General features: G+C 42.5%; 1 long non-coding RNA gene across 1 annotated transcript; it reads right to left on the reverse strand.

The window, feature by feature from the left end:
• Positions 1-11,847: 11,847 nt before the first annotated feature.
• Positions 11,848-24,133, reverse strand: LOC121968133. Its single transcript, XR_006107948.1, has 3 exons — positions 23,413-24,133; positions 12,009-12,203; positions 11,848-11,928 (listed from the first exon to the last, which is right to left on the reverse strand). It is a non-coding gene; the product is annotated as an uncharacterized LOC121968133 (long non-coding RNA).
• Positions 24,134-24,319: the final 186 nt, after the last annotated feature.

Raw genomic sequence — 24,319 nt, forward strand, 5'->3', positions numbered from 1 at the left:
TTCAGACGCACCGAGCCCGTCGGCTCTCTTCCCGTGCTGTCCTTCTCGCTAGCTGCGTCTTTCGCTTGACTTCCTGCGCTCCTAAGCTCCTGCACACTCAGACACAGTGATCAAATACAAAGCAGGACCTAACCAACTTGGTTGATCACATCAAAATAACCACGGGGTCTAACAATCTCCCCCTTTTGATGTGCATCAACCCAAGTTCAAGTTAGGGTAAAAATAGACAAACAGTAATTTTAAAGAAAATTACTAAACTAACATGTTAAGCATAAATTTGCAACAAATAAAATTGCAACTATTGAATTTAGAGTTCAACAGAATTTTTCAAAAATATTTTTAAAACTGAAAGTTTTGAAAAAATTCTCTCCCCCTAATTAAAACTCAAAGTTTTGAAAAAATTCTCTCCCCCTAAACTTGTACATTTTCTCTCCCCCTTTGATCACAGCAAAAACGGGATAAAAAAAATATTTAGCCAATTCTTAAGTTAGAAAAATTTCTGAGCAAAATGAATTTTTAGAATTTTCCAAAAAAATTTCTAACTAAAATGAATTTTTAAAAAAAATTCTAAGTTAAATGACTTTTTAGAATTTACCAGAAAAAAGTTTCTAAGTAAAATGAATTTTTAGAATTTTGAAAAAATTTCTAAGTAAAATCACTTTTAAAAAAATCTAAGTAAAAATTTTGAAGATTTTCAAAGACAATATTTGAAAAACTTTCAAAGTATTATTTATTTCTAGTTTAATGTTTTTTCAGAAAGTTAATTAAACATTTTATTTCAATATTTCAGTTTCCAGGTCGTGGCGAGGCACTAGGCCTTCTTGATTATTAGAGCAATAACCACTTCCTTAGACAAAGCCTCATAGAGAAATTTTAACGTTTAATTTTCTTGCTGGAAGCTTTAATAATAAAAGAATTTTAGTCTAATAAAGCTTTTGGAACCCAATAGAGGTTCCTTCCTACTGGATTAATCAGAAACTTAGGGGGTATATAATTCTTGGGAATTTTCCTAAGTTGACCTTGATGATGTTTAACATACTAGTTTAATTTTTCATAAATCCTATGTTTTGACTTTTGAAAAATATTTGTTTTAAAACATGCATCAGTTTTAAAATTTTCAATTTCTAATTTTAGATTATCATTTTCTGATTTTAATTTATCTAAAATTTTATTTAAGTCAGCATTCTCTTTTTCTAATTTGAATAAATCTTTAGAAAGAGACTTAATAAATTGAAAGGACTAAGTCAGAGTTAGATTACGTACCTTACTTACCTAACTTGGTGATGCTCCCCCTTCACTGCAGCTTTATTCCTCTGATGTTCCTCCCCCTTCATCTATTCTCATCTCTGAGCTTGACTCTTCCTCCAGTTGATGGTTACCATTAGCGCTAACCCCAAGAAGACTTCGACGTCTGATTCGGAAGAAGACAAATCTGACCAAGTGGCCTTCAGGTTCTTCTGTTTGGAGGAAGATTGTCGCTTTTCCTTTACTCTTACCTTTTTCTTCAATTTTGGGCAGTCATCTTTGATGTGCCCTTCTTCGTTGCAGTTGTAGCAACGAACCGTTCTTCTCTTTCACTCATGCCTCTTTGCCTGCGATCTAAATTTATTAGAATTAAAAAACTTATTGAAACGCTTTACCAGTAGTGCCGCTTTTGATTGGTCGATCGAGGCTTCGGAGTCAGAATCGTTTGTTCTTGCCTTCAAGGCAATGTTCTGACTTGTTTTCTCCACTTTATTGGGCTCTGCAATCTGAGATTCGTGAAGTTCAAAAGTTGAAAATAAATTTTCTAAAGTACTTACCTCAAAGTCCTTAGAGATGTAGTATGCATCTACTAAGGACACCCATTCTGGAGTTTTGGGGAAGGCGTTGAGCGCGTACCGGATCGAGTCCCGATTCGTTACTTCTTCTCCAAGGTTGCTTAGTCGAGTTATTAGCTCCTTAATCCTTGCTTGGAGTTGCGCTACCTTCTCGCCTTGGTTCATCCGGATGTTCGTAAGTTGAGTCCGGAGGATATCGCGTCTTGCAAGCTTCGCTTCGGATGTACCTTCATAAAGCTCTAGGGATTTTTCCCAAAGGTCTTTCGCGAAGTTGTAGCTTCCGATCCTACCTACCTCTTGTGGTGGCAGCACGCTAAGCAGGTGGAACTCTGTCTTTCCGTTGGCGACAAAATCAACTTGCTCCTTCTTGCTCCACTGATGCTCTTCTTTGTCTTTCGGAACTTCAAAACCATATTTCATAGTTAGTAAAATATTGAAGTCGGTTATTAAAAATACCTCTATCTGGCGTTTCTAAGTCGCGAAGTCTCTGTCGAACTTCGGGGGATGAATGCTTGTTCCGACCATCGTCTTGATCTTCGTGCTTTAGTCGGCGGTTAGTCCTTCTAAGGTGGTCTTGCTTTGATACCAATTGTGGGTGCAGCGGAGGCCGGTGAGAGGGGGGTGAATTGCCTGAAAAATAAAAACTATACCCTCCTCGGAATTTTCAACTCAAAAGTGCAATAGCAATAATAAGATCACAGAAATAAAGAAACAGAAATGAAACCGAGACTCAGCAGTTAACCTGGTTACAACCAAGAGGGTTGTTAATCCAGGGCGATGAAAAGCGCACTAGAAAAAGTCTCCTTTACTGAAGGCGGAGAAGCCTTTTACACTCTAACAGCTCAGAACTATTGCTAGGAAATGATTACAGAGTTGATTGAATAATTGATCAATAATTCCTAACTCCAGGGGTTTTTTTATAGCCCCTGAAAAGTCTATCCCGAAGGTCCAAGGCGCCTCCAACAGAGGTCCAAGGCGCCTCCAAGTGTGTGATCGGATAGAACTCTATCCGAATGCAAACGATCAGTTTGACCTGGTTGAAGGTGCCTTCAACAAGGGCTGAAGGCGCCTCCAATCTAGTAGCTTTTCCAGCTTGCTTCTTTGCTTCAACTTCTGAAGTTCCATTCTTTTGGGTGATTCCGGCCAACCGAAATAGGGCTCACCCGAACCAAATTTCCGGCCTTCTCCTCGAGTAGTCTTTCGTCTCAGCTTTACATCCCTTGAACACCGTGCACGTTCTTCTCGCCCACCAGTGTACTCTTCCGCAGCTCTCTCGTCCTTCGGATGGACCGAGCCCGTCGGCTCCCTTCCCGTGCCGTCCTTCTCGCTAGCCGCGTCTTCCGCTCGACTTCCTATGCTCCTAAGCTCCTGCACACTCAGACACAGGGATCAAATACAAAGTAGGACCTAACCTAACTTGGTTGATCACATCAAGACAATCACGGGGTTTAACAGAGACAAGCAGCCTCCGAGAGGTAGACCACAGATTCACAGCCACAGAAGATACTTGCGGCCTCGAAGGACCAGACCCATGCCTCAGACAAGGGGTCTAAGAGGAAACGACCAGAGGACTTCCCTCGAGTTTTCTATCGCAACCCCGGCTGGGATTGCAACAACAAGAAGGAGCAATACCAAGCCTCCACAGTTGAAAGTTCCCCGCCGAGAGACTCAAAAAAGGGAAGGTCATAGTCATCCGGAAGGAGCCCAGGGAGGTGTCAGAGGAATGGCAAGTACCCTTCTCTCAAAGGGTGCTCGAGGAAAAACTGCCGAAGGAGTATAAGCCCCTAGCTATTGGGGAATACGAAGGCAGTACAGACCAAAGGATCACCTTTGTAAGTTTTAAAACGCTGCGCTGTTGCACCAATATAGCGATGCCATTAAGTGTTGAGTGTTCTTAAACACTTTATCAAGTTCAACACAAAGATGGTTCGATAGATTACTTGTCAAATCCATCACTTATTTTCAAGATTTTCGGTTGACTATAAACTGATTTATTTATCTTCTTTCACATGATATATGGACGGACTTTAAGAAATATCTATGATGAACATAATCATCCTCTGCTATCAAGTATAGGTTAAAGTTACCATCGGACTTTGATGGGGCAATCAAGACTCTAGCAATTAACTAGGCAAGCTTAAATCTCAACTAAAATATAGTACGGGACATTTTTCCTCTAATACGATGACAAAACTAAAAATGCTAACTAAAGTAAAAAATGCCGACCGCTTTAAACGGACAATCACAAACAACAACACTCCTAAATTTACCTGATAGATGAAATGTTTGACCGGACCATATATCCAGTCAGACTATCAGGATATTGTCAATTCCTTTTCATTTAGAAACTTCATTAACAAAAAAAAAAACTCCATATACTACCAATAAAACAACAAATGCAAATGAGGGCAGACATTATTCACTAATAAATGAAACAAATCACATCATTGAAACAAAAGGCAATATAGTGTCGAATAAGTGTGAATGGAGAAAGAGGTGGAAGAGAAGAAGCTCTATTGTGAATGAGACTTTTGTCCCACATTGGGAGTTTCAAGGTACTTTTGTTGGTTTATATTGATTCACATACATTGAGGATGCGAACAAATGCATGGGGAGAGGCTCTCTCTCATGCATGGGTGCGCAGTGGGGGTGCAAATCTAGGGGCCCGGATTGCACTGAACCAAGGTGACTCGTGTGCGAGCGCGACCTGCGCACACGAATGCCGGACCGGTCGGGGCAAAAACTTGCCCAAGTGGAGCAACCAACATTTTGCCACGTTGATCTTTTTGCTGTTGTGAAACGGATGCATTAAATTCAAGATTAATGCAGAAGAAAAATGACCGAGGAATATTGAGTGAAACGGTGGACGTTTCACTGCTCAACGAGTAATGATCATTAATCGACCATTAACGCTGCCATTGATCTGAGCTCCTATATAAGGAGGCTCTGATCATAGGTAGAAAAACACAGAGCGAAGCAAGCAGAAGTTCTCCGCCTCATTCCCCTTCTCTGTCGTGCAACTCCTACTCGGCAGAGTGCCCGTGATAGCGATCGGGTTCCTCTCAGTTCGCCGTGATCACCAGTGCTTGGTGGAGTTCACGGTCAGACCGTTGTATCCTGGGAAACAGACGACCTGAGTAAGCCTCGAAGCACATCTGGAGGTGGGGGCGAATCTGTTTCAAGGACACTGCGACTTGCAGGCCTCGGTCGATCCTCTCGGCCGACCTACCCGCTCGGCCGACCCGACCTTCTCTCTGTCGACCTGACTGCTTGGCCGATTCGCTATCTGTTCAGCCGACCTGCCCTCTCGGCCGACCCGACTCCCGCTCGGCTGACCTGGCTTCCACTCGGTCGATCCGACGTGCTCGCTCAGCCGATCCGCCCATTCGGCCGATCTGCCCTCTCGGTCTTTTCCTCGCTCGAGCTCTGCTGTTCACCCGACCGGCTCCTGTCTGCTTCGACTAATCTGCCGCCCGACCTGTCTGCTGCCCGGTCTGCCTTCTGATAGACCTGTCTTCCTGACCTGTCTGCTTCGATCGGTCTACCTCTCGCTCGGTCGGGTCTGCCTCCTGACAGACCTGTCTTCCTGATCTGTCTGCCTCTCGCTCGGTCGGTCTGCTCTGCCCGACCAACCTCGCGGTCTACCCGACCTGCCTCTCTGATCTAACGAAGACTTTGCCCGGTCGACCATACTGCTCGGTCGACCTTTCTGATCTGCTACACCCGCCCGATCAACACAGTGCAAATTGCCTTCATCACTTGGCAGAAACCAGCCCTTGCTGGCAGCCTGAGATAATCCGCTCAGGTCTTTTCAACAGATAAGTCAATTTAAATTTGGTATATTTAAATTCAACTAATACCCCGAAAAATCTCCAGCAACAGATTGTTTGTAATCCAATAATCTTGAAACAGAATCGAGTCTGTTGAGATGACCACGGAACGAAATGTTGAGGTGCAACAGACTCAACACGTGCATGCCCTCTCCGCCCCGATTGGAACTATGCCAATCAGTCATGGAGAAAAGCCAGAGAAGTTCAATGGACTGAACTTCAAGAGGTGGCAGCAGAAGATGCTCTTCTACCCGACCACGCTCAATCTGGCTCGGTTCTTAACCAAGGCCCCTCCCAAGCATGCCGAGGATGCTGATGCACAAACCATCAGTACAGTGGAGGCATGAACTCATTCTGAGTTCCTTTGCCAAAACTACATTCTCAACTGCCTTGTCGACTCGCTGTACGCTGTGTATAGCATGAAGAGAACGACTAAGGAGCTGTGGGAGTCCCTGGACAAGAAATACAAGACGGAGGATGCAGGGGCAAAGAAGTTCATCGTGGGTCGATTCCTGGACTACAAGATGGTTGACTCCAAGACAGTGATCAACCAAGTCCAGGAGCTTAAGGTGATCTTGCACAAGATCCACTCAGAAGGGATAATTCTGAGTGAAACCTTCCAGGTGGCTGCTATCATTGAGAAGCTGCCTCCCGGCTGGAAGGACTTCAAGAACTACCTGAAGCACAAGCGGAAGGAGATGAATGTGGAGGAACTCATTGTTCGACTTCACATCGAAGAAGACAATAAGAGTTCAGAGAGGAAACTGTTCTCTCAGGCTATTGTGAAAGCCAACGTGGTTGAGCACGGTCAAAGCTCGAAATAGAAAAACCCCAAGTCTTCCAAGATGGGACCCAAAGGAGGCATCAATAAGAAGAAGTTCTCTGGGAAGTGCTTTAACTGTGACAAAGTGGGTCATAAATTTTCGAAGTGCAGAAAGCCGAAGAAGAAGCAAGAGGCCAACCTGAATAAGGGACCAGAAATGGACGACCTCTGTGCTGTGGTCTCTGAGTTAAACCTGATTGGTTCAAACCCGCGACAATGGTGGATCGATACTGGAGCCACCAGACATGTGTACTGCAACAAGGAGCTGCTCCACAACTTCGAGGAAGTCACTGGAGACAAACTGTTCATGAGGAACTCAGCAACCTCGGACATCATGACCCAAGAAAAAGTGGTGCTGAAGATGACCTCGGGTAAGGATCTCACTCTGAACAATGTGCTGTATGTTCCGGAGATTCGAAAGAATCTAGTGTCCGGATCACTGTTAAGCAAGCATGACTTTCGCATTATCTTTGAGTTGGACAGAGTTGTATTGTCCAAGAATGGAGTGTTTGTAGGAAGGGGCTATGTATCTGATGGGCTGTTTAAGCTTAATGTAATGACGATTAGGCCTAAGATAAATAAAACTAAAAGCTCTTCCACTTATATGCTTGAGTCTTCGTGTTTGTGGCATGGTAGATTAGGACATGTTAACTACGATGTATTACGTAGATTAATTAATATGCAAAGCATACCTACATTCCACCTTGACCCAAAACACAAGTGTGAGATTTGTGTTGAAGCGAAAATGACAAGGTCATCTTTTCAACATATTGAAAGAAGTAATGAACCACTAGACCTAATCCACACTGATGTGTGCGACCTAAAAGGTATACCAACGCGTGGTGGTAATAAATACTTCATCACTTTTGTAGATGATAACATAAAATATTGTTATGTGTATCTTCTCAAAAGTAAGGATGAAGCTATAGAGAAATTTGCTCTCTATAAGAATGAGGTTGAAAACCAACTTAATAGGAAAATCAAGGTGGTTCGATGTGACCGAGGTGGTGAATATGTGTCACCGTTCGTTGAGTTGTGTGCTGAATATGAGATCAGATACGAAACAACAACTCCTTATACTCCTCAGTAAAATAGAGTTGCTGAGCGAAAGAATCGAACTCTAAAGGAGATGATGAATGCTCTTCTATTGAGCTCTGGATTACCATACTCCATGGGGGGGGGGGGGAAGCTGTGTTAACAGTTAATTATCTTTTAAATAAGGTAACCCGGAAGAAAATAGATAAGAGCCCTTATGAGTTATGGAATGGAAGACAACCGTCCTATAAATATTTACTAATGCGGGGGTGTCTTGCCAAAGTGTTGGTGCTTGATCCGAAAATGATTAAGATAGGACCAAAGACTGTTGATTGCATATTTATTGGATATGTACAAAACAACATTGCATATAGATTTTGTGTGTATGAGTCACACATACTGGAGATACACAAGAACTCGATAATCGAATCGAGAAATGTCTCATTCTTCGAGCATGTGTTTCCGTATAAGACCCGGGAGGATGCTAGCTCCTCAAAATGGGCAACCAAACCACAAGGCGAAGAAGAAGATGATGACGATGAGGAACCCATGGAGGTTGAGCCTAGACAGAGCAAAAGAGCTCGGATAGAGAAATCCTATGGATCAGATTTTATCACTTTCATGTTGGAGAGTGAGCCCCGAAGTTACTTAGAGGCTGTAGGCTCTTCTGACGGACCTCACTGGAAAGAGGCAATTGCATCTGAAATAGAATCTATCTTGCAAAATCATACTTGGGAACTAGTGGATCTTCCTCTGGGAAGTAAACCACTAGGTTGCAAGTGGATTTTCAAGAAGAAAATGAAGTCAGATGGCACGATCGATAAGTATAAGGCCAAATTGGTAATCAAAGGATACCGACAACGAGAAGGCCTCGATTACTTTGATACGTATTCTCCGGTGTCGAGAATAACTTCCATTAGAGTATTGTTGGCTATTGTCGCTCTATGGAATCTCGAAATACATCAGATGGATGTAAAGACCGCCTTTCTAAATGGGGATTTAGAAGAGGAAATCTACATGGTGCAACCTGAGGGGTTTTCTATGCCAGGATAGGAAAACAACGTTTGTAGACTGGTGAAGTCATTATATGGCTTGAAACAAGTACCAAAGCAATGACATGAGAAATTTGATAATGTCATGAAGGAATGTGGATTCAAGATCAATGAAAGTGATAAATGTGTCTACATGAAGGTCATAGAGAGTGATTATGTCATCTTGTGCCTTTATGTAGATGACATACTTATCATTGAGAGTAATGATAAGATAATCAAATCCACTAAAGACATGTTGAACTCAAGATTTGACATGAAAAACATGGGCCTAGCTGATGTGATTCTAGGAATCAAAATTCTTAGAACGACAGAAGGACTAGTTCTTAGTCAGTCCCATTACGTGGACAAGATTCTTGAGAAATTCACAAGGGTGATACTGCGTTGGCACGAACGCCGATATATACAAGTCAACATCTATCAAAAAATCGAGGTAAAAGTATCTCTCAGATAGAGTACTCTCGAGTAATTGGAAGTCTGATATACTTGATGAGTTGTACACGACCAGACTTGGCCTACACAGTAAACAAACTGAGTAGATACACGAGTAATCCCGGTATTGAGCACTGGAAAGGGATAACAAGAGTATTGAGGTACTTAAGGTATACTCGTGAAAATGGACTGCACTATATGAGATATCCTGCTGTGATCGAAGGATACAACGATGAGAGTTGGATATCTAATATAAAAGACTCTAAGTCTACGAGTGGATATGTCTTCACTCTAGCAGGTGTAGCCATTTCTTGGAATTCTTCTAAGCAAACTGTAATAACCAGATCCACGATGAAATCTGAGTTTGTAGCTCTTGACAAATGTGGTGAAGAGGCTGAATGGCTACGACAATTCTTAGAAGATATTCCACGATGGCCGAAACCAGTGTTGGCGATTTGCATACATTGCGATAGTCAATCAGCAATCGGTCAGGCACAAAGCCATCTGTATAATGGTAAGTCTAAACATATACGTCGTAGACATAATACCATTAGACAACTACTCTCAACGGAAGTTATCACTGTTGACTATGTGGAGTCAAAAGATAACCTAGCGGATCCGCTAATCAAGGGTTTAAATCGAGAGTTAGTTGCAAGCTCATCAAGAGGAATGAGCTTGATGCCGTTGTCAGCGATCAGTGCAGAGGACACCCAACCTATGCTGACTGGAGATCCCAAGAACTAGGTTCAAAGGGACAACTAATATGCACTGACTAGACACACTGTAGGGGGGATAACCCAATGAAACAGTGACTAGACCAGGGTAAGCCGATAAGATTTTAATGATCAAGAAGAGTAGATGGCAACTCTTGAGGGATCACCTATGTGAGAAAGAAGTGGGGCCGTTTCGAAGAGAATTGGAGGCACAATTCTTAGAGCTTCTCACAGAACCAAGAGTGTTCATGGCCAAGAATGAACACCCTCATGAGAACTGAGTTGTATCAGGGAGAGTCTTGGGTGAGATTTGTCACTGCTTACACAGATGACAGTATAGTTCAAGGACATCATGTCTACTATCAACCAGTAAGCAACCAAATATTCATAAGGGAAGGTTCAAAGGGTAAAGCCTACCTATCCTATACTTGACTCAACTGTTGAATGCTATCACGTACCCTATCTCCATTCATGTGGGCGATTGTTGAATAAGTGTGAATGGAGAAAGATGTGGAAGAGAAGAAGCTCCATTGTGAATGAGATTTTTGTCCCACATTAGGAGTTTCAAGGTACTTTTGTTGGTTTATATTGATTCACATACATTAAGGATGTGAACAAATGCATGGGGAGAAACTCTCTCTCACGCATGGGTGCGCAGTGGGGGTGCAAATCCAGGACTCGGATTGCACTGAACCAAGGTGACTCGTGTGCGAGCACGACCTGCGCACAAGAATGCCGAACCAGTCGGGGCAAAAACTTGCCCAAGTGGAGCAACCAACATTTTGCCACGTTGATCTTTTTGCTGTTGCGAAACGAATGCATTAAATTTGAGATTAATGCAGAAGCAAAACGGCCGAGGAATATTGAGTGAAACGGTGGGCGTTTCACTGCTCGGCGAGTAATGGTCATTAATCGACCATTAACGCTGCCATTGATCTGAGCTCCTATATAAGGAGGCTTTGATCATAGGCAGAAAAACACAGAGCGAAGCAAGCAGAAGTTCTCCGCCTCATTCCCCTCCTCTGTCGTGCAACTCCTGCTCGGCAGAGTACCTGTGATAGCGATCGGGTTCCTCTCAGTTCACCGTGATCACCAGTCTTGGTGGAGTTCACGGTCAGACCGTTGTATCCTGGGAAACAGACGACCCGAGTAAGCCTCGAAGCACATCCGGAGGTGGGGGCGAATCTGTTTCAAGGAAACCGCGACTTGCAGACCTCGATCGATCCTCTCGGCCGACCTACCCGCTCGGCCGACCCGACCTTCTCTTTACCGACCTGACTGCTTGGCTGATCCACCATCTGTTCAGCCGACCTACCCTCTCGGCCGACCCGACTCCCGCTCGGCTGACCCGGCTTCCGCTCGGCCGATCCAATGTGCTCGCTCAGCCGATCCACCCATTCGACCGATCTACCCTCTCGGTCTTTTCCCCGATAGAGCTCAGTTGTTCGCCCGACCGGCTCCTGTCTGCTTCGATTGATTTGCCGCCCAACCTGTCTGCTGCCCGGTCTGCCTTTTGACAGACCTGTCTTCCCGACCTATCTGCTTCGATTGATCTGCCTCTCGCTCGGTCGGTCTGCCTCCTGACAGACCGGTCTTCCTAATCTGTCTACCTCTCGCTCGGTCGATCTGCTTTGCCCGACCAGCCTCGCGGTCTGCCCGACCTGCCTCTCTGATCTGACGAAGACTTTGCCCGGTTGCCCATACTGCTCGGTCGACCTTTCTGATCTGCTACGCCCGCCCGATCAACACAGTGCAGACTGCCTTCATCACTTGACAGAAACCAGCCTCTGCTGGCAACCTGAGATCATCCGCTCAGGTCTTTTCAACAGATAAGTGAATTTAAATATACCGAATTTAAATTCAACTAATACCCCAAAAAATCTCAGACAACAAATTGTTTGTAATCCAACATATAGGTCTTAATTGAAAAAAAAATGCCAACTACGAACAATTAGGATGGACCAATGTGCATCAATCAGTTCATGTTACCACAGATGAACATGAACAAGAATAAGAACAACTACTCTGAACGTTGTCCTCCCAGCTTTCTTCCACACTATGCTCACTCTAACCATCAGACATCAACTGTTAAGATGGTTATTGCTACCTGCCACTTGAAAATGCCACAACCCAAGGGAAAGATTTTGAGTCCGTAACTTCTATGTGACAAGCATCCAACCATCTCTAAGGTTCTGTGGATCCTTGAATGCAGCAAAACCATTTCCTCTGTGGTTATAGAAGATCAGAGAGAGCTAATTAATCCAAAGGATTCATACACAAGGAGTTGATGCACATTGGATACTTACAGAAGGTGACCTGGAAGAATAAGTTCCAGGTTTAAAATTTGGATCCTCCTTAGCCGGAGAGTCCATTTCACGTGTATTCGCACCAGTTTTCTTCTCATCACGTGCTTTGTTGAAGATCACAGTGAACCCCTCTGCGGAAGCAGGATCGTTGACATCCCACTCGCCAAACTTCGGCAAGGGCCTGCCTCTTTCCTCCTGGAATTTGCAACCACTTTTTTTTTTTGTTAAGTAGTGAAGTGAGATGATATTTAGTTGTTCTTCATGTTTTATCACAGCAAATTTAGATGAGAAACAAAAATGTAGAGCTCATGCTTTTAGAATTGAAGATTAAAGAAAGTTAAAAATACTACAAATGGAGAACGAGATGATAAAATGAGATAAAACACTTTAAAAGAATATGAAAGATACTAAAAACTAATAAATAATATAGTCAGACAAGTAGAATGGATTAGAATTAAAGATGTGAGGGTCTAAGAGAAACAAAAAGAATCTTATCAATGTAGATAGAAATGATTTTAAAAATCTCAAATATTACTACTAGCAAATTTTCACAAAATTTAAATATGTAATAAAATCCAAATAACTAACTGAAAACAGTTTGGACATGAAACTTTGTAACAAAGGTTGAAGAATGTCAATTTGAGCCAACATTTGAATCACCCACCTCTTTGTTCTCAGTGTAGTAATTGTAATAGAACTAATTACACTAATGCAGTAATCTATAATTGTACCAATAAATGACGAGCATGCAATAAACGTTAATAACAGTAAGGGTTAAGAAATTGTGTATCTCCGGTCGAAGCGTCGGACGTGCCGACTATCTTTAGAGAATTGATTGCCGCCCACGGTGCAGAGGCTCTCCGACAAAATCCTCCCAAGATCCGACAACCGCTCGCGTCGCTCGTAGGTGCACTCCAAAACGAGCGCCGCACTCGGACTCAACCTCAGATCGCGAACCAAGCCTCAGAACTCAGAAAGAAGGAAGAAGAAGTAGAAAGCAAGGGAGAAGGAATGCTTTGCTTTCTAGAGTGAGTTGAGAAGGAAGTGAGGAAGTGTATTTATACACTTGAAGCAGTGCAGAGGAAGGGGCGCACACTCACGCGTGGATGCGTTGTTTCGCATCCTCACGCGATGCGGACAGAACTGAAGCGCTGCTTCGCTTCCTCACGCGGACCAAAACCGAAGTCCGCGTCCCTTCCTCACACGCGGAACCAAACTCTGGTTTGGTTTTATCGAACCAGAACCGGAAACCAAACTGGTTTGGTTCAGACTGAACCAAACCAGCAAAAACAGACCGGGCCGCCCGTGAGCGCAAGGCCCACGGGCTGGGGATTTGCACCCCCCCTGCGCGCGTTAATCGCGCACGTGACGCTCGATTTATGGATTTCCGGCTCGAACCCCACAAATCCACTCGATTTGAGCTTGGCCCGCGCATGCGTGTAGGTCCTCTTATCATTGCTAAGCAAGGATGGAAGGGCTTCCTATATAAGCCCTTCCAAGCTTCTCCACTTAGCAATGTGGGACTAAAAATGCTTTTGAATTTAAAACAAAATTCAACAATCCCCCACAAATTCAAATCATTTTTAGTCAAAAAACAAAGATATGTTCTGAGGCTTGGTTGCAATGAGCTTTCAGTGAAAATACCTTCCGGTTTGAATTTTCACCTAAGTACACCAATCTTATTCACATAGGTTTGAAGAGAACAGAGTCTTGATCTTAAACCTTTTATATGTGAATATCAATTGGTAACAACTCATCATTGGCGACGGTTGAATCCTTCTGGGTTGGTGCATTACGACCATGCCACCGAATCTTGTTTCATAAGTGCTAAGTGTAAGACCGTTGGGCCGGCTAGAAGGGTTGGTAAATAACCTGTCAATTAAAAACAGACAACCCTTCCTCGAACGATTAAGCTAACACTTGTAAAATGAATTAAGCAGATAAATAGAAGCATAAAAGAAAAGACGAGGCACCAGATGTTTACTTGGTTACAACCGATGTGGTTGTTAATCCAAGAAAGATTAAGCTCAAAAACTCCTTCAGGCGGAGAAGCCTCTTACAGAAAACAGAAGCTTAACTACAACTAAAGCATACAAGTGTTTGGAAATAGAATGATCGTGATTGTTGAAAGCTGACCAAGGCTATATTTATAGCCTTGGTGGGCGCCTGGAAGGGTTCCGGCCGCCGGGGATAAAATTTATCCCTCAGCGGTTGGATCGAGTCAGCTCGATCTGTGAAAGTAACTCCGGCGCCGGACAGCCCGGCGCCGAGCCAAAAGTCAACCAGTTGACTTTTGGTCCGTTTCTCTTCTCGGTTCTCGCCTCGGGTCGTGGTCTTTCCGCCTCCGCTTGCTTGGGTGATCTCGACATCCGGAATAGGGCTCACCCAACCCATCTTCCGGTCTTCTCGAGCGTGCTTCCTCCCGCCTGTTCCTCGAATTGTCGCGCCTTCTCGTCCACCGTACTCATCCGCAGATTGCCCCTCGGTCACTCCGGCCGACCTTCGCTAGCGCTCTTGCTCCCCGAGCAATCTTCCGCTCGGCTCGTCCCTCGGAACCACCGTGCACTTCCTTCTCGCCCACCGGTGTACTCTTCCAAAGACTCGTCCCTCGACGCAGTCCCTTCTCGCTAGCTGCGTCTTCCGCTCGAGTACCTGTGCTCCTAAGCTCCTGCACACTTAGACACAAGGTTAGAAACAACGCAGGACCTAACTTAACTTGTTGATCACACCAAAACAACCTTGGAGTTCTAACAATCTCCCCCTTTTTGGTGTGATCAACCCAAGTTAAGCTAGGGTCAAAAATAGATATGAAATTAAACAATTTATTGCAATAATGTACAACAATATAGAAAAAATTAAATTTTGGAAATTTTTAATTTTCAATTTGTACCTCCCCCTAGACTTATACTTTCCTTCTCCCCCTTTGATCACAATAAAATGGGGTTTAAAATTCTAAGGGTTTAAATACTTAGGAAATTTTGAAAAGTTATCTGTTAAAATATTTCTAAATCAACAACAGCTTTTTGAAAAGTTTCTAAGTTAAAAAAAACTTTCTAAGCCCAAAAAAGGCTTTTATGCAAGAAAATTTGAACATTAAAAAAATTTCTATCCATTTATTTATTTATTTAGTTCTTAATTCTATTTATCAGAAAGTTTTAAATTTCCATTTTAACTTGTCATAATTTCTTAAATAAATCTTTTTCAGATTTAAAACCGCAAGTATTAAACATGTAAAAATTTGTATCATGTTAATTTCTATTTTTTGAATTTTTACTTCACAAAAATATTTGAATAGCATAAATTTTAACTTGATAAAATATTTTGACAATATAAGAAGTTCTTTCGGAAAGGTGCAAAATTCGTTCGAAAGACTATTTTGTGATTTGCAAGAATTTGACGACAAAAATTCTAACTTGCAAAAATCTTTTAACAGTCGATTTCTTAATCCGAAAAATTCTTTCGATAACATATTTGGAAATAAATCTTTCGATAAAGTACTTAATTCGCAAGAATCTAGTTTGCAAGATTTGTTATACAAAAGTTTTTCTGAACCGAAAATCTCTTTTGATGAATCAATTTCTAATTCGAAAAAATCTTTAGGCAGCTTTTCGACTGGTTTAACCAATTGATTAGAAGATGGAGACCATACCTGACTTACCTTTTTGGCCGTAGGTTCTCCCCCTATTGAATTAATTTCTTCTGAAGATTCTCCCCCTTCATCGATCTCGGGATGTACTTCGGCTGTTGGGGCTGTCTTGGTAATTTCTTCCGTCTCGGATTCTTCTGATGACGGCTCGATGTCTATTGAGGAGACGACTTCAACCGGTTCTTCATAGAGCATTAAGAACTTTTCCCAAAGTTCTTTCGCGCTTTTGTACTCTCCGGCTCTGTCGAAATCTTTAGTTGGTATTGCGCTTAGAATGTGAAACTCTGCCCGAGCATTTGCCATGGACTCTTCACGTTGCTTCTCGTTCCAGAGGCGTATGCCGATTTTCTCTCCGTTCGTGTCTTTCGGTGCTTCATAACCTGTTTTCATTATTAGAGAAATACCAATATCAGAGTTAAGAAATACCATCATTTGTTGCTTCCAAGAAGCAAGCTCCCCCTCGAATGCTGGTGGGTAGTCGCTAGCTCCGGCCATTGTTTTGTTGCTTCAGACGGCGGTTAGTCCCTCTGAGGCGTACTCGGCTCTGATACCACTTGTAAGACCGTTGGGCCGGCTAGAAGGGTTGGTAAATAACCTGTCAATTAAAAACAGACAACCCTTCCTCGAACGATTAAGCTAACACTTGTAAAATGAATTAAGCAGATAAATAGAAGCATAAAAGAAAAGACGAGGCACCAGATGTTTACTTGGTTACAACCGATGTGGTTGTTAATCCAAGGAAGATTAAGCTCAAAAACTCCTTCAGGCGGAGAAGCCTCTTACAGCGTTTAGGCACAGAAAACAGAAGCTTAACTACAACTAAAGCATACAAGTGTTTGGAAATAGAATGATCGTGATTGTTGAAAAGCTTCTGGACCAAGGCTATATTTATAGCCTTGGTCGGGGCGCCTGGAAGGGTTCCGGGCGCCCTGGGGGGGATAAAATTTATCCCCCAACGGTTGGATCGAGTCAAAGATCGATCCTGTGAAAAAGTCACTTCTGGGCGCCCCAGACAGTTCCGGGCGCCCCGGACAGCTCCGGGCGCCCCGGAGCCAAAAGTCAACCCAGTTGACTTTTGGTCCGTTCTCTCTTCTCCGGTTCAGCTCGCCTCTGGTCCGGGTCTTTCTGCTCCGGCTCCGCTTGCTTGGGTGATCTCTGACATCCGGAATAGGGCTCACCCGAACCCATCTTCCGGTCTTCTCGAGCGTGCTTCCTCCCGGCTTCGGAATTGCCGCGTGTCCCTTCTCGTCCACCAGCGTACTCATCCAGACTTCGTCCCTCGGTCTCACCCCGTGCCGACCTTCGCGCTAGTTGCGTCTTGCTCCCCGAGCAATCTTCCGCCCCGGCTTCTCGGAACCACCGCACTTCCTTCTCGTCCCACCGGTGTACTCTTCCAAGGCATCTCCCTTCCCATGCAGCCCTTCTCGCTAGCTGCGTCTTCCGCTCGAGTACCTGTGCTCCTAAGCTCCTGCACACTTAGACACAAGGTTAGAAATAACGCAGGACCTAAATTAACTTGTTGATCACACCAAAACAACCTTGGGGTTCCAACACTAAGGAGAGTTGCCTAGACCCCCCACACTGCGGCCTCACAGTTACACTTACACAGATGAGTTCTCCAAGGATGTACTGCAAGCATCCTGTCATTAAGACCTTGAACTCATTAAGAGCTCCTAAGCTCATCCTTACTAGCAGTCAAGCATCTATCCAGGGAAGAGACTATGAGATTACATCTCAATCAATTTGATGCTCACGTTTCACCCTTATAGCTTGTTTGTACCACATTGAACCTACTTTTTGGGATCTCCAATCAGATAGGTTGGGTTGCCACTATAGATGAAACCAGGACAGGCCTCAGTCCCATTCCCTTACTGGATCTCTTGATTTTCTCAGAATCAAGTCCTTTAGTGAGTGGATCAGCAATATTGTCTTTTGAACTTACAAAGTCCAATGACACCACTCCAAGAGATACTAGCTCATGAATAGATTTCAATCTTATTCGTACATGTCTCTTCTGTTTCTGGTTATACTTGGAGCTTCTAATCTGAGCTATTGTTGTTTGATTATCACAGTGCACTGGAATAGAAGGTATTGACTTCATCATTAAGGGAATTTCAGAAAGAAGACCCTTAAACCAATCAGCTTCAGTTACTGTGGTATCCAAAGCACACAATTCTGCCTCAGATGTAGAACGGGTTATAATCGTCTGTTTAACAGACCTCCAAGCAACTGCACTGCCTCCAAGTGTAAAGACATAACCAGTAACGCCTTTACACTCAGCAGTGTCAGCTATCCAACTGGCATCACTATATCCCTCCAGGACTGCAGGGAATCTCCCATACCACAAGCTCAAGGATATAGTACCTTTCAGATATCTGAGTACTCTATCTAATGCATCCTAATGCGTTCTGTCCGGACAGCTGGTAAACCTGCTCAATTTCGATATAGCAAAAGAAATATCAGGTCTAGAATAATTTGCTAAATACATTAGACTACCTATTATTTGTGAGTATCTTAATTGAGACACTGCCATACCACTCGTATTCTTGTGGAGAGTTTTTGAAGGATCATAGGGTGTGACTACAGATTTAACTTAGCTATAGCCATATTTCTCTAATACTCTCTCAATATAGAGTGATTGAGAAATTGCTATTCCATCAGTTGAACGAGTCAACTTCAGCCCTAAAATCATATCAGCACAACCCATATCCTTCATATCAAACTTACCACTTAAGAGGGCCTTAGTCTCATTAATAATAGAAATGTTAGAACCAAACAGTAGAATATCATCTACATTCAAACATAAGATAATACAATTATCACCTTTCATTTTAGCATACACACATTTATCAGAGTCATTCATTTCAAAGCCAAATGATAACATAGCTCTATCAAATTTTTCGTGCCACTGCTTTGGGGCTTGCTTCAAACCATAAACAGATTTGACTAACCTACAGACTTTGTTCTCATTTCCAGAAACTACATATCCCTCGGTTGATCCATATATATCTCTTCTTCAAGATCTCCATTAAGGAATGCCGTTTTGACATCCATTTGATGGACCTCAAGATGATATATGGATGCCAATGCTATTAACACTCGGATTGTAGTAATTCTAGTAACAGGAGAATAAGTGTCAAAATAGTCAATCCCTTCTTTCTGTTTGAATCCCTTAGCAACTAGGCGGGCTTTGAATTTATCTACTGACCCATCAGGTTTTTGTTTTCTTTTAAACACCCATTTACATCCTATAGTGGTACACCCAGGAGGTAAATCTACAAACTCCCAAGTGACATTAGAGATAATAGAGTCCATTTCACTTTTAATAGCCTCTTTCCAGTGTTTAGCTTCAGGAGAAGCCATAACATCTCTATATGTCACAGGATCACCTTCTATATTATAGGTGATAAAGTCCTGGCCTAAATCCGTAGACACACGTTGCCTCTTACTCCTTCTTGGTTCTGTATACTCACTAGATTCATCTAGTCTAGAGTGACTTGAGGAAGGTGTACCTACTACGGATAGTGGGACCTCTACGGAAGAAGGCTCATTTCTAGTAGGAATACTAGATTGAGGTGTTCTCGTCTTCATAGAAAATATATCCTCAAAAAATGTAGCATCGCGAAGTTCTACAATAGTATTTGCATCTATTCCAGGAATTTCTGATTTAATAATCAGGAACCTATATACAATACTATTTTGAGCATAACCCAAGAAGATACCATCTACGGTCTTTGGACCAAGTTTTTTCCTTCTGTGTTCAGGTACTAGTACCTTTACAAGGCAACCCCACACTTTAAGATATTTCAAACTTGTCCTTCGGGCTTTCCAAAGCTCATATGGGGTTTTATCCCTTGACTTCATTGGGACTCTATTTAGCACATGACATGCAGTGTTAGAGCCCCCCCACATAAAGTTGGGTAACCCAGAACTTCCTAACATGGAATTAATCATATCTTCAAGGGTTCGATTTTTTCGTTCTGCTATACCGTTGGATTGAGAACTATATGGAGCAGTTACCTCATGGATTATACCTGTATCTTGACAAAAATTTTGAAACAGGTTCGAGGTAAATTCTCCACCCCTATCAGACCTTAACCTTTTAATAGTTTTATCGGTTTGATTCTCAGCTTCAGATTTAAAAACCATAAATTTATCTAAAGCTTCATCCTTGGTTTTTAGCAAATAAACATAACAATAATGAGAATGATCATCAATGAAGGTAATGAAATACCTTTTATGATCTCTCGTTATTATACCGTTAAACTCACAACAGTCAGTATGAATCAATTCTAAAATATCAGAATTTCTATCAACTGATTTGAAGGGTTTACGGGGTTGTTTATATTGCACACAAATTTCACATTTTTTCTTATCATTTATAGCATGCTTAGGGATCATGTCAAGATTCATCATCTTTTTTACGGTATTAAAATTGACATGTCCTAATCTATCATGTCACAGATCATAAGACTCAATGTTATATGAACAACCAATATCAGAAGATTTATTTAAAGTAGCATTTTCTACATTGAGTTTAAATAAACCTTCATTAAGGTAACCTTTTCCAATAAAGGTTCCTAAATGTAATATTACAACTTTATTACATTTAAAGTTCAACTCATAACCAGCACGGACTAACTTTGATCCGCTAATCAAATTCCGACGGACCGTTGGAACGTGATGCACCTCATGCAGTGACAGGACTTTTCCAGAGGTGAACCTCAGGTTAACTTGTCCTATCCCAAACACCCTGGCTGCAGAATGGTTCCCCATGGTCACGGAAGTGCCTTCAATTACCTGATAAGTAAGGAAGGCTGAGCGATCAGCACAACAATGTACATTAGCACCTGTATCAACTAACCATTCATTGGGTTGATATATCAAGTTTAGTTCGGGTTTGAAGGTAACAAACCTATCACTGTCGTCACTAGCAGTCACGACATTTACTTGTGCCTTGGACGTATTGCTTTGGTTTTTCTCCTTGTCCTTTCGCTTAGGGCAGAATTTGGCATAATGTCCAACCTGTCCACATGCCCAGCAAGGCTTAGGTTTGGTTCCAGTTTTCTTTTGAACCTTTGGGTCGGGTTTCATCTTGTTTTTCATTTTCTGTTTTTTGAATTTCTTCTTGTCAGATGAGACTACTACATTCGCCTTTGGAATAAAATCCATAGGCATTCTTGTATCATCATTTTTATGTTGTTTCCGATGTTCTTCTTCGATATTTAAGGCAATCATCAAATCTTCGAGAGAGATTTTACCTCTCCGATGTTTAAGAGTCATGCCAAAATCTTCCCAACTCGGAGGCAATTTTTCGATGATTGACAAGACCTGAAATTTTTCAGGTAATGACATATCTCCTTCAGCAAGACCATGAATTTGGACTTGGAATTCATGTGTCTGCTCTATCACAGATTTGCCTTCAACCATTTTGAAGTTTAGGAATTTTGCCACAGTGTACTTTTCTAAACTAGAATATTCAGAGTTGTATTTTTTATCCAAAGATTTCCACAGCTCTTTAGCTGAAGCGGTTGAACAGTATACATCAAATAGTGCGTCTGAGAGGGCAGATAGGATTCTCCCATGGCAGAGATAATCCCTTTGCTTAAACCTCTCTAAGGCAGCACTACGGGCAGGTTCCTTTTCATTGAGTGAAGGAGGGTCTGTTTCTATAACGGAGAATAGCCCTAGCGTAGTAAGCCAGAATTTCATTCGTTGTTGCCAACGTCTGAAGTTTTGCCCGAAAAATCTTTCGGGTCGGGCGCTAGCCTCATCAGACCTCGTTACCCTATCGTTCATCATGTTTATTGATGCTACAATCAATTCTCTAAAATTGTAGTAATTGTAATAGAACTAATTACACTAATGCAGTAATCTATAATTGCACCAATAAATGACGAGCATGCAATAAACGTTAATAACAGTAAGGGTTAAGAAATTGTGTATCTCCGGTCGAAGCGTCGGACGTGCCGACTGTCTTTAGAGAATTGATTGCCGCCCACGGTGCAGAGGCTCTCCGGCAAAATCCTCCCAAGATCCGACAACCGCTCGCGTCGCTCGTAGGTGCACTCCAAAACGAGTGCCGCACTCGGACTCAACCTCAGATCGCGAACCAAGCCTCAGAACTCAGAAAGAAGGAAGAAGAAGTAGAAAGCAAGGGAGAAGGAATGCTTTGCTTTCTGGAGTGAGTTGATAAGGAAGTGAGGAAGTGTAGGGTTTAGGGGCGCACACTCACGCGTGGATGCGTTGTTTCGCATCCTCACGCGATGCGGACAGAACCGAAGCGCTGCTTCGCTTCCTCACGCGGACCAAAATCGAAGTCCGCGTCCCTTCCTCACACGCGGAACCAAACTCTGGTTTGGTTTTATCGAACCAGAACCGGAAACCAAACTGGTTTGGTTCAGACTGAACCAAACCAGCAAAAACAGACTGGGCCGCCCGTGAGCGCAAGGCCCACGGGCTGGGGATTTGCACCCCCCCTTGCGCGCGTTAATCGCGCACGTGACGCCCGGTTTATGGATTTCCGGCTCGAACCCCCTAAATCCACTCGATTTGGGTTTGGCCCGTGCATGCGTGTAGGTCCTCTTATCATTGCTAAGCAAGGATGTAAGGGCTTCTTATATAAGCCCTTCCAAGCTTCTCCACTTAGCAATGTGGAACTAAAAATGCTTTTGAATTTAAAACAAAATTCAACACTCAGAAGAACGTCGATTAAGTTTTCTTTTTGAGAATCTCTATAGGCAGCAAACATCTGTAGCTGACTGAGAATATAGCTGGTTTTTAGGACAGGTCAATTAAAGAGGCAAGTTATTGATCAAACTTCAATTAACTATAAGTTTTGGTTAGCTCAATAATCAGGCAGGGAATCAATTGAACTCCAAAAAACACTATAGAAGTTGTAGCCTTAACTAAACCAACTTTCAAAATGTCCAGAAGCTCTAGAGCATCATTTTATACCACTTGCATGTTAAAAACACATGAAAAAAAAATCTACATAGATCCCTGATCCTTCAAAGTCTAATTCCTTGATATTTTATCTACACGCTTTATTGGTGAGCATAGACTAAAATATTTTCTGTTTCATCAAAGAGGTGTTTTGCCAACTTAGTTCTCAACTCAAATTAACGTTTGGATATAGTAGGACAGGATTTTCATGCTAATCAGAATGGCTTAAATGGTCGGAAAAGATCTAAAAGCATGCCAAGGCAAGTTGGGCAAAAGGGGTCTTTGCCAATGCTAGAGCATGTCAGATTATAATCAACATGCCATACAAAAATGTATCGGGAGAATATGATGCGATGTCAATGCACAACCACACTCTTACTGAATGACGATCTAATATAAACAAGAAATGTACTCTCTTCTTGACCAGTCATCTTCATTTTGGCTCAGTGAGTCAACAGTTTAAATAGAAAATCAAAATATTTATTCTGTCTTGACTATAGGGTAAAATTGCATTAGAATGTGTCATTGCAAATGGCAAACTACATCTATTTGCAGAATGGCATTAAAACAAAGACTAAAGACTAGGACAACATGAATAAGTGATTGTTGAATACTGACACACTATAATATAAATAAACCAAATGGATAGTCATAGTCAGACATTAGCAGAATTGCATACCAGAAGGCACAAGAAAAAAATTATTTAGACCAAGATACACACATGAAATCTTAGATCAATTTATAAAAGAAGCATATGCATTAAAATTAAATCAAATTAAAGTCTAGAAGCAAACGAATATATTTGCACTCAACCCTCATCATTCATGAAGTCCAAAAAACAAGCACCGAGTGCTATGGCTCTTCGTTCCTTCATAACAGAAACTCTTGTACAACAAAAGTCTAGTAGATTCATGTCAGGCTAATCTCAAAATCCTGTCTCAGAACAAAACGATTTTACATAAAACTCACATGGTGATTTACAAAATATACAAAAGTATGGTATATACGATGCAACAGAAAGCAGCTTTTGCAACTTTACAAAGATGACCGCCAAACGCATAATGACTGTCGAAAGGAGCAAAGGCATCAGATTTGGAATCACATAAAGTATAACGAATAGCTCCGAGCGGCAGTGAACTAAATAAACGCACGACGAGAAAAAAAAATAATAAACGCACGCCGAAAAAAACCAGAATTTTCGCATGAACAAGACCTAGATCATCAATTACGCAACAAACAAAGGGGAAGACAAGAGGAAAAGAGAAAGAAAAGATCCCTCTCAAGATCAATGTCATCCAAAACGAGACAAACCCTTCAAGATCAACCAAACCGAACCCCATATTCCTCGAACAAGCAACACACCAATCGCCGAAACAGGAAAAAAATAACAAAGGGAGAAAGGCGGGAGGAGTTGCCACTATGTAATCAAATTGATGCCTGAACCTATCGAAGCTTTCCTGAAGGGCTTCTGGGCGGGGTTAGCAGCGTCGCTAGAGAGGGAGGTTACTGGACACGCGAGGCCGCCTGCGGAGGAGAGGGGAGGAGCGGTGATTCTCCGCCGACGCACCGGAGCGTAGCGAGAGGACGAACGGCCCGCGCGAGCAGCTGCGCGCCTGCCAACAGCACAACTCGAGCTTGGCGTTCCTTTGGTAGGCGAGATTTTAGTCCCACATGGGAAGCGAGGGAGAGCTGCCCAGAGATGTGCGCAATAAATAAGGAG

Source organism: Zingiber officinale, chromosome 3B (assembly GCF_018446385.1).
Source record: "Zingiber officinale cultivar Zhangliang chromosome 3B, Zo_v1.1, whole genome shotgun sequence".
In the NCBI taxonomy this organism is placed as follows: domain Eukaryota; kingdom Viridiplantae; phylum Streptophyta; class Magnoliopsida; order Zingiberales; family Zingiberaceae; genus Zingiber; species Zingiber officinale.